We start from the raw sequence: 13,233 nt of genomic DNA on the forward strand, positions 1-13,233 counted from the left end.
TTAAAAAAAGAAGCTCTATTTTACTATCTGTAGCTCAGTTAGTAGAGCATTAGCATCGGCAGGCTTCCATTCCCAGGACCAGCCGTACATCAAATATATGCAGCGCAACTGTTAAGTTGCTAAGGATAAATATTATGATTATTATGATTCCATTATTTTGCTTTCAGGACCGCCTGAAGTCGTCCATCACAGAGCCGTCTTCTGGGGAGCTGGTGCATCACGTCTTTATTCCCCTGGGCCTGGTATGTATTTACTAGACTGATCCCAGACCTGTCCACTGGTTCCAGACCTGTCCACTGGGCCTGGTATGTATTTACTAGACTGGTCCCAGATCTGTCCACTGGGCCTGGTATGTATTTACTAGACTGGTCCCAGATCTGTCCACTGGGCCTGGTATGTATTTACTAGACTGGTCCCAGATCTGTCCACTGGGCCTGGTATGTATTTACTAGACTGATCCCAGACCTGTCCACTGGTTCCAGACCTGTCCACTGGGCCTGGTATGTATTTACTAGACTGGTCCCAGATCTGTCCACTGGGCCTGGTATGTATTTACTAGACTGGTCCCAGATCTGTCCACTGGGCCTGGTATGTATTTACTAGACTGATCCCAGACCTGTCCACTGGTTCCAGACCTGTCCACTGGGCCTGGTATGTATTTACTAGACTGGTCCCAGATCTGTCCACTGGGCCTGGTATGTATTTACTAGACTGGTCCCAGATCTGTCCACTGGGCCTGGTATGTATTTACTAGACTGGTCCCAGATCTGTCCACTGGGCCTGGTATGTATTTACTAGACTGGTCCCAGATCTGTCCACTGGGCCTGGTATGTATTTACTAGACTGGTCCCAGATCTGTCCACTGGGCCTGGTATGTATTTACTAGACTGATCCCAGACCTGTCCACTGGGCCTGGTATGTATTTACTAGACTGATCCCAGACCTGTCCACTGGGCCTGGTATGTATTTACTAGACTGATCCCAGACCTGTTCACTGGGCCTGGTATGTATTTACTAGCCTTGTTTCAGATCTGTCCACTGGGCCTGGTATGTATTTACGAGACTGGTTTCAGATCTGTCCACTGGGCCTGGTATGTATTTACTAGACTGGTTTCAGATCTGTCCACTGGGCCTGGTATGTATTTACTAGACTGATCCCAGACTTGTCCACTGGGCCTGGAAGGTATTTACTAGACTGATCCTAGACCTGTCCACTGGTTCCAGACCTGTCCAATGGGCCTGGTATGTATTTACTAGCCTGGTTCCAGACCTGTCCACTGGTTCCAGACCTGTCCACTGGTTCCAGACCTGTCCACTGGTTCCAGACCTGTCCACTGGGCCTGGTATGTATTTACTAGCCTGATCCCAGACTTGTCCACTGGGCCTGGAAGGTATTTACTAGACTGATCCCAGACCTGTCCACTGGGCCTGGTAGGTATTTACTAGCCTGGTTCCAGACCTGTCCACTGGTTCCAGACCTGTCCACTGGGCCTGGTATGTATTTACTAGCCTGGTTCCAGACCTGTCCACTGGTTCCAGACCTGTCTACTGGGCCTGGTATGTATTTACTAGCCTGGTTCCAGACCTGTCCACTGGTTCCAGACCTGTCCACTGGGCCTGGTATGTATTTACTAGCCTGGTTCCAGACCTGTCCACTGGGCCTGGTATGTATTTACTAGACTGATCCCAGACCTGTTCACTGGGCCTGGTATGTATTTACTAGCCTTGTTTCAGACCTGTCCACTGGGCCTGGTATGTATTTACGAGACTGATCCCAGACTTGTCCACTGGGCCTGGTATGTATTTACGAGACTGATCCCAGACTTGTCCACTGGGCCTGGTATGTATTTACTAGACTGGTTTCAGATCTGTCCACTGGGCCTGGTTTGTATTTACTAGACTGGTTCCAGACCTGTCCACTGGTTCCAGACCTGTCCACTGGACCTGGTATGTATTTACTAGCCTGGTTCCAGACCTGTCCACTGGTTCCAGACCTGTCCACTGGGCCTGGTTTGTATTTACTAGACTGGTTCTAGACCTGTCCACTGGGCCTGGTATGTATTTACTAGCCTGGTTCCAGACCTGTCCACTGGTTCCAGACCTGTCCACTGGGCCTGGTATGTATTTACTAGACTGATCCCAGACCTGTCCACTGGGCCTGGTATGTATTTACTAGCCTTGTTTCAGATCTGTCCACTGGGCCTGGTATGTATTTACTAGACTGATCCCAGACTTGTCCACTGGGCCTGGTATGTATTTACTAGCCTGGTTCCAGACCTGTCCACTGGTTCCAGACCTGTCCACTGGGCCTGGTTTGTATTTACTAGACTGGTTCCAGACCTGTCCACTGGGCCTGGTATGTATTTACTAGACTGGTTCCAGACCTGTCCACTGGTTCCAGACCTGTCCACTGGGCCTGGTATGTATTTACTAGCCTGGTTCCAGACCTGTCCACTGGTTCCAGACCTGTCCACTGGGCCTGGTATGTATTTACTAGACTGATCCCAGACCTGTCCACTGGGCCTGGTATGTATTTACTAGCCTTGTTTCAGATCTGTCCACTGGGCCTGGTATGTATTTACGAGACTGATCCCAGACTTGTCCACTGGGCCTGGTATGTATTTACTAGACTGATCCCAGACCTGTCCACTGGGCCTGGTATGTATTTACTAGACTGATCCCAGACCTGTTCACTGGGCCTGGTATGTATTTACTAGACTGGTTTCAGATCTGTCCACTGGGCCTGGTATGTATTTACTAGACTGATCCCAGACTTGTCCAATGGGCCTGGTATGTATTTACTAGACTGATCCCAGACTTGTCCACTGGGCCTGGTATGTATTTACTAGACTGATCCCAGACTTGTCCACTGGGCCTGGAAGGTATTTACAAGACTGATCCCAGACTTGTCCACTGGGCCTGGTATGTATTTACTAGACTGGTTTCAGATCTGTCCACTGGGCCTGGTATGTATTTACTAGACTAATCACAGATCTGTCCACTGGGCCTGGTATGTATTTACTAGCCTGATCACAGACCTGTCCACTGGGCCTGGTATGTATTTACTAGACTGATCACAGATCTGTCCACTGGCCCTGGTATGTATTTACTAGCCTGGTTTCAGATCTGTCCACTGGGCCTGGTATGTATTTACTAGCCTGGTTTCAGATCTGTCTACTGGGCCTGGTAGGTATTTACTAGCCTGGTTTCAGATCTGTCCAATGGGCCTGGTAGGTATTTACTAGACTGATCCTAGACCTGTCCACTGGTTCCAGACCTGTCCACTGGGCCTGGTATGTATTTACTAGCCTGATCACAGACCTGTGTGTTCTGTAGTGGCCAACTCCATTGGTTGCTGACAATGCACAAGCTAGCAAGATCCCATTGGCTCATTCTAGCATGTATTTGCATATTACCATTATAGAACGCCTACTCTGTGAAGTGTGCATGTGCAATAACTCCATCCACCCTTGCACTCCTTCTAAACAACGCACATTTTTAGAAACTTTGGCAAAGTCTACAAAACTTAGTCCACTGTTCGTAACAAATTATAGTTTTGGGAACAGAAAACTTTATTGAGATCAAATGTTTCAGCAATGAGAAAATTAGCAGAATGTCGGCCAAAATCAATCGCGCTCCATCTTCTTCCACTGCTGGCCAATGAGCTTCCTCTCACTACCATATTTGGTAGTGAGTGGAAACGCCAATCGGATGCTTCACATTCACCCTTTGAAATATCTGGTTCATTGTTCTATCTTTGGTGATACTGTATGATTATCTATCTGTCGCTGTCTGTCACAGGTGGACATCAGTGTTAAGGCTGATATCGATCCATGTCTCTCTCTCTCTCTGGTTTCAGATGGTGAAGACTACTGATGGGCCAGAGATGGGAGCGACTGTGGTCAGTCCAGCCTTGACCAGTGGTGCTGTGTCTCTACTGCAGAAACACCTGACCGATGAAGAGAAGGAGCTTTGGAGCTCCCTAGGGCCTAACTGGACCTTACACTGGTAATATAATCATATATGCTATTTAGCAGATGCTTTTATCTAAACCGACTTACAGTCATTTATGCATCATACATCTTACATATGGGTGGTCCCGGGAATCAAACCCACTATACTGGTGTTACAAGCGCCATGCTCTACCAACTGAACTATAGGTGAAACTGTGTGTGTGTGTGTGTGTGTACTGCTATGATGTCTGTGCTTATCGATGTACAGATGCCGTATCTTAATTTGAGCCTGATTCACAAAGCAGGAAAATAATCCTGCAGCAACAGGAAATGTGTGTTGTTGTGTGGATTATAGTTAGATATTTTTTGCAGGGGTTGACATTTTTGTTGATGCAAGTAAGACATTTAAAATGGAAAATACAAACTTTAGAAGCCTTTTTAACCCTTGAATTGGTGGAAAATTCCTGCACCAACAGGATTATCCAATTAAGATACGGCATCTGTATGATTGTGTGTAGTTCATATGCACATTGTCATCCATAGACAAGGCTCAAGACAAGTCCTGACCTTTGGCCTTTTTCTCTCCCAGCTCCCAGCTTGTTGAGTCTGTCCCTCCATACTCACCTGTCTTTCTGGATGGATGGCAGCCTGAGGCCTTTGACCCAGAAGGTCAACTTTGGGAGGACCCAATCAAGTCACAGCACAAACAGGACGCTCTTCAATACAGTGTAGAGGTATACTTACTGCAGCATTGTCTAGTGGAACTGTACAGTGTAGAGGTATACTTACTGTAGCATTGTCTAGTGGAACTGTACAGTGTAGAGGTATACTTACTGTAGCATTGGCTAGTGGAACTGTACAGTGTAGAGGTATACTTACTGTAGCATTGGCTTGTGGAACTGTACAGTGTAGAGGTATACTTACTGCAGCATTGTCTAGTGGAACTGTACAGTGTAGAGGTATACTTACTGTAGCATTGTCTAGTGGAACTGTACAGTGTAGAGGTATACTTACTGTAGCATTGTCTAGTGGAACTGTACAGTGTAGAGGTATACTTACTGTAGCATTGTCTAGTGGAACTGTACAGTGTAGAGGTATACTTACTGCAGCATTGTCTAGTGGAACTGTACAGTGTAGAGGTATACTTACTGTAGCATTGTCTAGTGGAACTGTACAGTGTAGAGGTATACTTACTGTAGCATTGTCTAGTGGAACTGTACAGTGTAGAGGTATACTTACTGTAGCATTGTCTAGTGGAACTGTACAGTGTAGAGGTATACTTACTGTAGCATTGTCTAGTGGAACTGTACAGTGTAGAGGTATACTTACTGTAGCATTGTCTAGTGGAACTGTACAGTGTAGAGGTATACTTACTGCAGCATTGTCTAGTGGAACTGTACAGTGTAGAGGTATACTTACTGTAGCATTGGCTAGTGGAACTGTACAGTGTAGAGGTATACTTACTGCAGCATTGTCTAGTGGAACTGTACAGTGTAGAGGTGTACTTACTGTAGCATTGTCTAGTGGAACTGTACAGTGTAGAGGTATACTTACTGTAGCATTGGCTAGTGGAACTGTACAGTGTAGAGGTATACTTACTGTAGCATTGTCTAGTGGAACTGTACAGTGTAGAGGTGTACTTACTGTAGCATTGTCTAGTGGAACTGTACAGTGTAGAGGTATACTTCCTGTAGCATTGTCTAGTGGAACTGTACAGTGTAGAGGTATACTTACTGTTGCATTGTCTAGTGGAACTGTACAGTGTAGAGGTATACTTAATGTAGCATTGGCTAGTGGAACTGTACAGTGTAGAGGTATACTTACTGTAGCATTGGCTAGTGGAACTGTACAGTGTAGAGGTATACTTCCTGTAGCATTGTCTAGTGGAACTGTATGTCATATTATTTAGATTGTAATTGATTAGATGTAATTATGTAATCATTCCTTCTGATTCCTTCCCTAATTTAGGACCCTCCTAACCAGGCTGAGGAAGGACCCAGCTCAGTCCAGCACACTGACGAATCGTACGTTTCTGACTTCCCCAATAACTGCTGTAATGCTTTTTGTTTACTGATTCACACAGTTCACGAGAAACACAGTTTCACCACTGATTGTGGCACTTTTCACCTTTCACTAAGTTTTATGATAGAGTGCTTGGATCCAATAACTTCCTGTGTCCATAAAACAGAGGGGTGTTTTAAAAAAAAGTTATTACTTTTCTATTATTTATATATTTCATATATAATATATAACATTATTAATAATACATAATTAATATAGTAAAACAGTAAGTCATTAAAACTAGTTTCCATTACAACCATGTTATTAACTCTTTATTCCTGCTGTAATGAACAGTCCTACTGTTTTTCATAAACACCATCAATATTACAAAGAAACAACATCTGTGTGTGAGAGATGACAGGTAACACAAACTAATCACACAGTTAGATGACAGGTAACACAAACTGATCACACAGTTAGATGACAGGTAACACAAACTGATCACACAGTTAGATGACAGGTAACACAAACTGATCACACAGTTAGATGACAGGTAACACAAACTGATCACACAGTTAGATGACAGGTAACACAAACTGATCACACAGTTAGATGACAGGTAACACAAACTGATCACACAGTTAGATGACAGGTAACACAAACTGATCACACAGTTAGATGACAGGTAACACAAACTGATCACACAGTTAGATGACAGGTAACACAAACTGATCACACAGTCAGATGACAGGTAACACAAACTGATCACACAGTTAGATGACAGGTAACACAAACTGATCACACAGTTAGATGACAGGTAACACAAACTGATCACACAGTCAGATGACAGGTAACACAAACTGATCACACAGTTAGATGACAGGTAACACAAACTGATCACACAGTTAGATGACAGGTAACACAAACTGATCACACAGTTAGATGACAGGTAACACAAACTGATCACACAGTTAGATGACAGGTAACACAAACTGATCACACAGTTAGATGACAGGTAACACAAACTGATCACACAGTTAGATGACAGGTAACACAAACTGATCACACAGTTAGATGACAGGTAACACAAACTGATCACACAGTTAGATGACAGGTAACACAAACTGATCACACAGTTAGATGACAGGTAACACAAACTGATCACATAGTTAGATGACAGGTAACACAAACTGATCACACAGTTAGATGACAGGTAACACAAACTGATCACACAGTTAGATGACAGGTAACACAAACTGAGCACACAATTAGATGACAGGTAACACAAACTGAGCACACAGTTAGATGACAGGTAACACAAACTGATCACACAGTTAGATGACAGGTAACACAAACTGAGCACACAGTTAGATGACAGGTAACACAAACTGATCACACAGTTAGATGACAGGTAACACAAACTGATCACACAGTTAGATGACAGGTAACACAAACTGAGCACACAGTTAGATGACAGGTAACACAAACTGATCACACAGTTAGATGACAGGTAACAAACTGTGGGCAAGTGCATGCTTTGGCAGAAGGGTGGCAAATTCATCTTTCCTCAGGACTGTCTGTTCAACTGAGGTCAGAGGGGAGGACTGTCTGATTCTAATTGACCCAATATGGCTGATAAACTGAGATTGACCCTAGGACTTTGAGGAATCAACTGAGATTAATAGGACTGTCTGTTACAACTGAGATTGACCCTAGGACTGTCTGTTACAACTGAGATTGACCCTAGGACTGTCTGATACAACTGAGATTGACCCTAGGACTGTCTGATACAACTGAGATTGACCCTAGGACTGTCTGATACAACTGAGATTAACCCTAGGACTGTCTGATACAACTGAGATTGACCCTAGGACTGTCTGATACAACTGAGATTAACCCTAGGACTGTCTGTTACAACTGAGATTGACCCTAGGACTGTCTGTAACCACTGAGATTGACCCTAGGACTGTCTGTTACAACTGAGATTGACCCCAGAACTGTCTGACAACTGAGATTGACCCCAGAACTGTCTGACAACTGAGATTAACCCAATGAATGCCTGTTTCTCCTCCAGAGATGGCAGTGAACTTCCACCTGAGGGCGAGAGAATGTTCAGCTGCAGCTACGGCTTTGTTGCCAGAAACAGCAGTGAACTCTCCGTGCTGCAGGGAGAAACTCTGGAGGTTTTTATCCTAGAATGTTTGTACTACATGACAACTCTATAATAATGTGTGAACTGCATGTTAAATACTGTCTGAGTCTCAAACAAGACCCTACTCTCTATATAGTGCGCTTCCTTTGACCAGAGCCTATAAGGTCTACTTTTGTCACTCAACTATAATTTACAGAAGTTCACATGTATTGAATTATCCTCCTTACTTAAAAAGTTCTCACAAATTAATTCCATTCTGTGAGCTTTATTGTCTTGATTCAGTATATCTGACATGGCCATGAACACATAGAGTGAACACATTATTTATAACAACAAGTGAATCACAATTCCATATTATAAATAAAAATCCTAATTCAAATCCTCTCTCTTTTAGGTGATTGAGTCGTCAAATCGTTGGTGGAAGTGCCGCAATAACTTTGACCAGATCGGGTTTGTTCCCTTCAACATTCTGGAGCCTCTGTCTGCCCTCAACAACAACCATAGGGATAGCCCAGTGGCACTCAGACAGTCCAAGGTAATGGACGCACGCACGCTCGCTCGCACACACACACACACACACACACACACACACACACACACACACACACACACACACACACACACACACACACACACACACACACACACGGTTGACACCGTTTCCACACTAACGGTGCCTCTTTACAATGATGTGATACAACTTTGATTCAAAGTCCCCACTTGTTGTAGCAAACAGGCAGGGTAGCCTAGTGGTTAGAGTGTTGGACTAGCAACCAAAAGGTTGCAAGTTCAAATCCCTGAGCTGACAAGGTACAAATCTGTCGTTCTGCCCCTGAACAGGCAGTTAACCCACTGTTCCTAGGCTGTCATTGAAAATAAGAATTTGTTCTTAACTGACTTGCCTAGTTAAATAAAGGTTAAATAAAATAAAATAAATACAAATTACCCACTTTGTGACTTGTCAGATAAAAATCAGCAAGCTATTTCAGTGGCCCTGGTTAACTAGCAGGCCAGGAATATAGTATATGCATATGATTGGTCTGTGTGGTTAGAAAATAGCTAGTGGTTTATAAAACTGGCTAGTGGTCTGCTGTGACTATAACAGAACGTGGTCTTCTTGAAAAGTTGCATGAAAATCTGATCACTGAAAATGGAAATAAATATCCATGGTCTGCTTGGTTCAAGGTTGCAAAGTGGTCCTTGGAATTAAATGAGGCCGTGGTCTGCAGTGCCTAGCAGTGGTCTGCACGTTGCTAGAGTCTTGTCATTTGGTTCAGCTAGATTCTTGGCTAAACACAGAATGAAAGCAACTGTTTTCCCTTGGCTAAACTGGATGTTTTTCATCTTTAGCCAAGACATGAGACGTTTTACAGACAGACAGCTAATTTAGTTCTAAATTGGCATAAAACCGCCTCCTGATGAATTTTATCTGAACTGGGCTTAATAGACACATACCAAAGACTGCATTCTAAGTTACCCTGTGTGTTTTGTGAAAGTTTATCTCAACTTTTTGAATTTAAAAAAATGTGCCCTCTGACCCTGCAAGGCTATTTTTTTCCGTTTATCACACAGTCTTCATAGATCGATATGTAGGCTATATATGGACCGTGATTTAATCTAAAAATGACCCACCATAGTGATTAGGGACAAAGGTAAGCCTGTGGTTTGGTGGAAGATGGTCAAAGGTAACCTCCAGGTTTATATTTTATTTCTGACGGTTTTGACACACTTTGCTCCATTATTTTAGTTTAGCCCCTGAGGTTTCTGCATTACATGCATTTACAGATAAAACATTCTCATGACAGCCATATGCATTTTAAAAATCTGACTTTTGCCTGGATTCACAACGAGTGTAGCTTTAATTCAATACCCTGCATGTCATTTTAATGAACGTTTCAGTTTTAACTAATACTATTAGCATTTAGCAGCCATGTTACATTTACAGAGCATTTAAGATAGGGACGCTCTTATCCAGAGCGAGGTACAAAGAGGTTAAATAAAGGTTAAATAAAGTGGAAAAACCAAATTACACACTTTGTGACTTGTCAGATAAATATCAGCAAGCTAGCTAGTGGTCTGCTTGGTTAGCTTAAAGAGTGGGGTTTCAGGTGTCTAGCTAGTGTGTCTGCTTGGTTGGCGTAGTGAGGAGTTTGTTCAACACAGAATGTCAGCACACTGTTTTGACTGGGCTAAACGGAACTGTTTCATCTTTAGCTAAGATTTGAGGTGTTGAATCTTGAAACTACAGCAGACAACATGAGACGTTCTAAAACTACAACAGATGTTAATTTCATTTAAAATGACATAAAACCATCTCTGTTGTATCTGAACTGGGCTTACATAGACACATACACCCACTCATCTGAGTTAGCCCTGTGTGTTTGTGTCTCTGTTTGACAGAAGGTGCCCTCTGACCCTGCAAGGCACTTCTCCTACAGCCCCTCCAGTAGTGAAGGGGCCAACCTCCCCGCCGTAACCCTAACTCTGCACAGCATGTAACCCCTCCTCCATGACATGGGTCTTACAGAGACAAAGGTAAGCCTGTGGTTTGGTGGTCTATAGTGGACAGTGTCACCACCCACCTCCAGGTAACATTCCTTCCTCTGACCGTCTCACACTTTCCTCCATGTATTTAAATAGTTTAGGCAATGAGGTTTCTGCATTATGATGCATTTACATGACTCTAAAACATTATATGACAGCCATGTTAACTTTTCATTTACATGACACTTCAACATTCTATGACAAAAGCCATGTTAACTCTTCATTTACATGACACTCAACATTCTAAGACAGCCATGTTAACTCTTCATTTACATGACACTTGTTATCATTCTAAGACAGCCATGTTAACTCTTCATTTACATGACACTACAACATTCTATGACAGCCATGTTAGCTCTTCATAGCTCACTAACCCAACTCAGGACACCAGAAACAAAAGCTGCTGCAGACCTGACCAGGCTGTACAGTATAACACTGAACTCTGCATAGAATGTAACAGCTGGTTTAACAAATCATGACTGTCTGGGAGACATAAAGTTACTATAATAAAATGGTCTTAAGACATACAAGACCACTATAACTAATATCTGACTGCTCTCATAGACATAAAGTCAACTACTGATCACTAATATATGAGCTGTCTCATAACACACGGGGGGTAACTACTATACCTGCATAGAGCTGGTCAAGAACAAAGTAACTACCATAAGTAATACATGACTGTCTCATAGACTCAAAGTAACTACTATAACTAATATATGACTGTCTCATAGACCAACATGTAACTACTATAACTAATATATGACTGTCTCATAGACACAAAGAAGACTATAACTAATATATGACTGTCTTATAGACACAAAACTACTATAACTAGGATATGACTGTCTCATAGACACAAAGTAACTACTATAACTAATATATGACTGTCTCATAGACACAAAGTAACTACTATAACTAATATATGACTGTCTCATAGACACAAAGAACTAGTTATCCAAAGAAACCATACCTGACTGTCTCAAGCACAAAGTAAACATAACTAATATTGGGACTGTTCATAGACACAAAGGGACTACATAACTACTGATATGACTGTGTCATAGGAAAAATGAATGGGGCCACTATAACTAGATTATAGTGAACTGTCCTTCCATCAGCAAAGGGCTTATAACTAATATATGACTGTCTTTCAGCATGACAATGATCCCAAACACACTACTATAACTAATATATGACTGTCTCATAGACACAAAGTCCTACTATAACTAAGCCAGACTCCAGATCTCAACCCCAAAGAAAATCTTTGGAGGGAGTTGAAGTCTTTGTAGCACAGCAGTAAGCCCCTAAAACCTCAAGATCTGCATCAATATGACTGTCTGCATAGACGAAAGTAACTACTATAACTAATACCATGACTGTCTCATAGACACAAAGACTTACTAGAAAACGTTTGACCTCTGTCATCATAGCCACAAAGGGTATATAACAAAGTATTGAGATGACTTTTGTTATTGACCAAATACTTACTTTCCACCATAATTTGCAAATAAATTAATATAAAAATCCTACAATATGATTTTCTTTCTCATTTTGTCTGTCAAAGTTGAAGTGTACCTATGATGAAAATGACAGGCCTCTCTCATCTTTTTAAGTGGGAGAACTTGCACTAAATTGACTGTCTCATGACACAAATACCTTTTATGCCCCACTGTATGTCTGTCTTATAGACACAAAGTAACTGTTATAACAAAGATATGACTGTCTTATAGACATAAAGTAACTGAAATATCATGAACATAATAAGGTATCTAGTTAGCCTGGCTAGCTGTAGTCTATATAACTGGCTACTTCATAAGCTACAATGACTACTTAACTAATATATGACTGTCTCATAGACACTACAAAGTACCACATGACTTTATCCCCTGACAGACAACATGTCATAAACACAATGTAACTGGTAACTAATATTGACTTTTCATAGCAGCACAAATACAGCTAAACATGGTGCAACTTGGAACTCGTCTTGAAACTTCAGGAGAACTCACAAACTATCTGCTCTCTGTCTTCACCTCACTATTTATGTGCAGGTTGAATAACGATTAGTTCTTTTGAACACCACTTTTACTGACTCAAGAGTCACGATTTTTCTTATTTGTGACTCTTTTATTTTAGTCGTCTGTTTGACCTGCTAGTACTGGCCTCAATGAGTCCTACAGCAGGATTAATACACGCCCCTCTGGCTCAGCGGCTCCAGAGATGTACTCCGACCACCAACTAACTGTCTGTCATCATGTCCTCTGGGAAATAAATCATGAGCATAGAGAAGAAAAAGACATGTTTAGAACTGATCATTGATCACATGGTGCAAAAATGAAGCCAACTCCTTGATTATTGAATGGTATGATGGACCTACCTTAGTTTATCCAAAACATACACAGCCTCTGCTCAACAAACCCGAACTGGAGAATGAATTGTTTAGGGGCTGCATTTCACGAACCACATTGTGCTGATCACCCTCATGGCAGTCAAGTCGTTCTCAATCTAGTCCAAGAGTCGTTCTCAATCTAGTCCAAGAGTCATTCACAATCTAGTCCAAGAGTCATTCACAATCTAGTC

General features: G+C 42.3%; 3 long non-coding RNA genes and 1 pseudogene across 3 annotated transcripts in view; 2 read left to right on the top strand and 2 right to left on the bottom strand.

Moving 5' to 3' along the window:
- The window catches only part of LOC127930184 (uncharacterized), a 1,478-nt gene extending 1,331 nt beyond the window's left edge, over positions 1-147 (bottom strand). The window contains exon 1 of the long non-coding RNA XR_008137131.1: positions 1-147. This exon is cut by the window's left edge and continues 682 nt beyond it. This is a non-coding gene — a long non-coding RNA (uncharacterized LOC127930184).
- LOC118376607 (epidermal growth factor receptor kinase substrate 8-like protein 1) overlaps positions 1-13,233 on the top strand; it is a 30,104-nt pseudogene that overhangs the window by 9,928 nt on the left and 6,943 nt on the right.
- LOC127930183 (uncharacterized) lies at positions 263-3,841 on the bottom strand. The gene is made up of 6 exons (XR_008137130.1): positions 3,278-3,841; positions 3,039-3,082; positions 2,819-2,950; positions 2,039-2,686; positions 485-1,994; positions 263-421 (listed from the first exon to the last, which is right to left on the bottom strand). It is a non-coding gene; the product is annotated as an uncharacterized LOC127930183 (long non-coding RNA).
- On the top strand, positions 6,385-7,421 carry LOC127930182 (uncharacterized). Its single transcript, XR_008137129.1, has 4 exons — positions 6,385-6,672; positions 6,805-7,101; positions 7,135-7,200; positions 7,333-7,421. It is a non-coding gene; the product is annotated as an uncharacterized LOC127930182 (long non-coding RNA).

The sequence above is a fragment of the Oncorhynchus keta genome, chromosome 5 (genome assembly GCF_023373465.1).
Source record: "Oncorhynchus keta strain PuntledgeMale-10-30-2019 chromosome 5, Oket_V2, whole genome shotgun sequence".
NCBI classification, from domain to species: domain Eukaryota; kingdom Metazoa; phylum Chordata; class Actinopteri; order Salmoniformes; family Salmonidae; genus Oncorhynchus; species Oncorhynchus keta.